A 5000-nucleotide genomic window follows, 5' to 3' on the forward strand; every position below is an offset into this window, starting at 1 on the left:
ACTATATCAGTAAAAAAAGTCCCATTTTCGATTCATTCTAATATGTGTACTTTACCTTATTGGGGTGGTTCAGATAGCCCCAGAAAACTTGTTAATTAGTCAAGTGGCATCCCCTAAGTTTAGTTCTGCCTTTAATTTAGTCTCACCCATCTTACAGATTAATATGTGATGTGCGCTTATTCTTATTATCAATACAGAAACCATCTGCTTCTTCTTAACCATGAAACTCACAGATCAAAATCCTCCACCTGTGATTAGTAAATCCTGATGCTCCCCAACATGACACACTGAAAGATAATGCTGTGAGACAAGATTATCTTGACACCAGATACAGTGTTATACCATTTTTAGTATACCTGGCTTGCTTGTTGTCATGCAATAACATCCAGCTAGTTCTTTGTCTAGTGTTCCCTTGCACTGTTACAACCACACAAATCCATTGCGATCTCACTGGTTTCTTTCATACTGTTCCACCTAAGTCCCTCCAGCCTTATTGTAATTCCTTAGATTTTGTATTAGGCTTCACTGACTGGCCACTGTACTGTTCATTTAGATGAGAATTATAACCTGTTCACCCAGGTAAAATAAAAGATATTCTACTTAACCATACTTTCTTCTTTGTTTCACAGTTTCCAGTTCAGGCAGACTCAGTGGCAGTATGCATTACAACTTTAACTTAAGCATTTGTAACTGGACAGCTATACTGAATAAAGCATTATTTTTGGTCAGTCACTTCAAAGTTCATTTTTCTTTTCTTTTTGGCCTGTTAACATCGGGAATATGACTTTGTAGTTTTATTATAAATCATACTTTCTTATGCTAGTCACTGATCAGTTAAACAATGAGCAGGGTTTGGCAAATTGCTTATCAATCTTTGCAGCAAAGCCTTGAGCTATACCTTCAATTCATTGTGTGGGCTTTGTGTTTGGCACACCACATGCTAACTAACCAGACCTCTAGACTACCTTACTCTGGCAAAATGTATGAGCTTGTTGTGTGTGCATATATGAAAATCAGCTTAAACATTAAGAAAAAGTCCTGAACATATAGAAAAACATATTGGAAATCGATATTTCAGTTCAAGTGTACATATTTATGCCACTGGGACATCAAATCCCTTTATCAATGTATTTATGTAATTATTCTTGCTGGCCATGTTAGACAAGCTGGGCAATTAAAGGCTCCTTTCTTCAGATGTTCAGGGGGAAAAAGCTCCAAACAATTAAAATAAAATATATATACAGTAATGTTCAACTACCCAGAGTTCTAAGGAAAACACTTCTACGAAAACTAGAAACAATGTACAACAATGGTTTAATGTGTAGAATTATAATGAAACATTACAATAAGAAATGAAACAATAGAGTGTAATGGTCTAATACATAGAATTCTAAGGAAACACAATATTAATATAAATATATTTGACAGTTGAATTCAAAGTAAACATCATTAAAATAGTGCAGCTTGATTTTCACAGTCAGAAGAAAAAGAAGTAAAAGGGAACAAGGAAAAAATCAGAAAGTGGAAAGAGGTGGTAAGGAGAGATGAGAGAGACAATTTGGGAATTCAGGGGAAACTGGTGAAAAAAGAGAGAGATTTGTGAAGACAAGGAATTGAGATAGTAGAGATGTTCATGCGTTTAATGTGTCTATAAGCCAGGAGACTTATAGACTTGGTAGTTGTTTGAAAGTTCCACATTTCAGGTATCTTGGTGAGGTACACAAGTACAGACAGGAGCCAGTCATGTGTTATTTTAATCTGGATTTGAAGCCTTTTAATTTATCTATTTGTATAAAATAGAACCAAGATGCTCTCATCCAAAAAAAAGAAGCCAATCTGGTGGTCCCCTGCCATAAACAAACTTTACAACAAAAGGAAGAAACTGTTGCAGAAAAGAGGAAAATCCCAGGATGCAAAAAACTTCCTTACCAGCCTCAGTAAGAAACTGAGATCCCTCATAAAATCCTCCAAAGCTAGTTACGAAAATAAAATTGCCAAAGATTCCAAAGACAACAACAAGGCATTCTATAACTATGTCAAGAATCTAAATGGCAATGCTCAGATCTGCTCTGAGCTAAAACAGAATGGCATTAAATATACTGATCCCAAGGATATTGCCAATATCCTGGCAGATCGATTCAGTGCCAACTTCACCCCCCTCTCACCCCCTAAATGGCCCATCTCAATATGGGAAGATTGCCAAATTCCGGTAATAACGGCCACACAGGTAAAAAACGCACTCTCCAAAGCTAAGAATACAGCATCCATGGGACCAGATGACATCCCGGGCTGTGTACTACATGAACTATAATATGAACTGGCACCTCACCTAAGTGTCATGTTTAATCATAGCCTCACCTCAGGTTTTGTGCCCACTGAGTGGCGCACAGCTACAGTTATCTCACTCCACAAGGGGGGATCCACATTGGATCCCGGAAATTACCGTCCCATCAGTCTGACAAGCCATATCTGCAAGGCCATGGAGCGTATTATCATGGAACTTATAAACAAATCAGAGCCAGCGCTTCTGTAATGAAATACAACCTATCATTCAGAAAACAAAATACATCTCGGTGTGAACAAATATATATACACACACATATAGAAAATATATTGATTAATTAAATTATTCAATCAAACACATATACAATCAGGTGGGATTAATTAAAATTTTCATTAGATTTTCTTTTTTTTTTGGTTAAATTAATCCCCCTAGTTTGATTATTGTTGCTTTTCTTCTTTGCAATTTTATGGGTAATAATGAAGGTGTTGTGCTTATTTGCTGCAATTTTATCAATAATAATGAAGGTAAATCTATTTGTTTTGTGTTTTTGCTTGTTATGCTATAAAGCATTGTTTTGCTTCCTTTTTGTTCCTTTATCTTGCTGTTGCTAAAATGAAAATCTCCATTTTTAAGTGTGATATGATGACCCCCTGCACAAAATGGAGCTGCAACAGGTCAGGTCAGTAAATAAACCCCCAGTCAGTGCTGCACTTGCAAAACCCTCAGGTCATAAAAACTGTGCACCAGTTCTATGATAGCAACCTGTTTGAACCCCTGTGTTTGTCGCAGTTAGGTGGTGTGAGGATGGATAGCAACCTGGACCATGTTCCCTGTCAGTGTTGTTGTTTGTAAGAATCCTGATGCCTATGAAAGACATTGAAATAATAAAAAGACTCCCATCTTCAATTCTTGGCCTAAAAAGAAGGGAGAATCATTTATGAGACTAGTTATGTCTGGGTATTATTTGTCAATGCCCAATGTCTGTGCACATTATACTCTAGATGGTTTCTTTTCTAAGCTAAGTGTATTGTACTCTGATATCTTTATCTCTGCCCATGCTTATTACTATTTAACACAAGCATAAACATATAGACTCCAACTATCCCCTGATAGCTAGGCTGTAGCCCATGTCTTATCCGTGGATTTTTAAGAAGAATCATTGGGCTCTGTGGGCTTGAGTTCTAAAAGAATTGAACAACAAATGTGAATTCGCTGAATTGAAATTTGGGAATGTTACGTGATGACGCATGGAGAATGGAAACAGGTGCATGGAGAATGGATGTGTACTCGATGTTTTCTGGAAAAGGTGTAGATAGCTGTTATCAGCTTGGCAACATAAACATCCAACAGTAACAAAAATAATCATACTGCATAAAATATACCACTCTAGATGTTGTTATTTAAATATGTGAAATTCATTGAAATTCATATAACATATATATTTTGCCCGTCCAAACCAACCAACAATAAGCCGTAGTATGTCTATGTATATGGGTAAAATGTGTTGTTGGTGGAGTCATAAATATATAAAATCTCCAAGAAAAGCCAAAAGAGATAAGAGATAAAATGGGGGCAAAGATGCCCCCATGGCTGTACTCCTTAACTTGCCAGTAACATTTGTCTAAATAAGAAAAACATTACTGGTGAGGACCATAAACAAAGACATTGGCAACCTTCAAACACTGGACTCCACCCAGTTTGGGTTCGTGAAGGGCCGATCTTGTCTCCTGAACTTGATTGACTTCTTCGAATCAGTCTTCAGAGCCATGGATAAGGGTAAGGTGGTCCACACAGCCTATCTAGACCTTGCCAAGGCCTTTGACACCATCCCCCACTCTGGAATTATAGATAAACTTACTAAGCTGGGCATTAATCCCTACGTCACCCAATGGGTTGCTAACTGGCTTACTGATAGAACCCACACTGTAAAAGTAGCTGACTCCAAATCCAGCTCCAGACAAGTGATAAGTGGAGTACCTCAGGGTTCAGTCCTGGGACCGCTCTTGTTTGGCATCTACTTCTCTGAAGTACAGGCCAACACTAAGGGACTCTGGATAACAAAGTTTGCAGATGACTGCAAACTGGGAGCCATTATTGAATCCCCAAATGATGTGGATACTCTACAACAGGGCCTTACAGGAACAGATGCTTGGTGCCAGAGCCATGGGCTCAAGCTCAATGCCAAGAAATGTATAGTTATCCCCTTTGGGGAAAAAACATGTACCCGTGAATTACCATATAGGTGGCAGTACACTAAACACCGAAAGTTTGATAAGAGACTTAGGGACACAGGTGGACAGTGGTCTCACCTTCGATAACCACATCACCACAACAGTCAGGAAATCCTTCTGTGTGGCACACCTCATCACTAAGGGCTTTTCATCCAGAAAAAAGGAGGTCATTGTCCCACTGTACTCATCCCTCATTAGACCCATTATAGAATACAATGCCCCATTTGGTATGTACCTCTCAAGACACCTACGACAACTAGAAAGGCCACAGAAATACCTCACTAAAAGAATCACAGGCCTAAAGCATATGCCCTACGCTGACTGCCTTAAAAAACTCCAGCTATACTCTGTCACATATCGTCTACTCAGAGGCGATCTTTGCTTAACATACAAGGCCATGTCAAACCCAGAGCTGTTGGACATGCTACACTTAAACAAATCCCAATCCCTCAGAGCCACACACTTCAGGGATCTAAACATTGTCA

The sequence above is a fragment of the Protopterus annectens genome, chromosome 2.part2 (genome assembly GCF_019279795.1).
Source record: "Protopterus annectens isolate FY-2018-M chromosome 2.part2, PAN1.0, whole genome shotgun sequence".
In the NCBI taxonomy this organism is placed as follows: Eukaryota; Metazoa; Chordata; order Ceratodontiformes; family Protopteridae; genus Protopterus; species Protopterus annectens.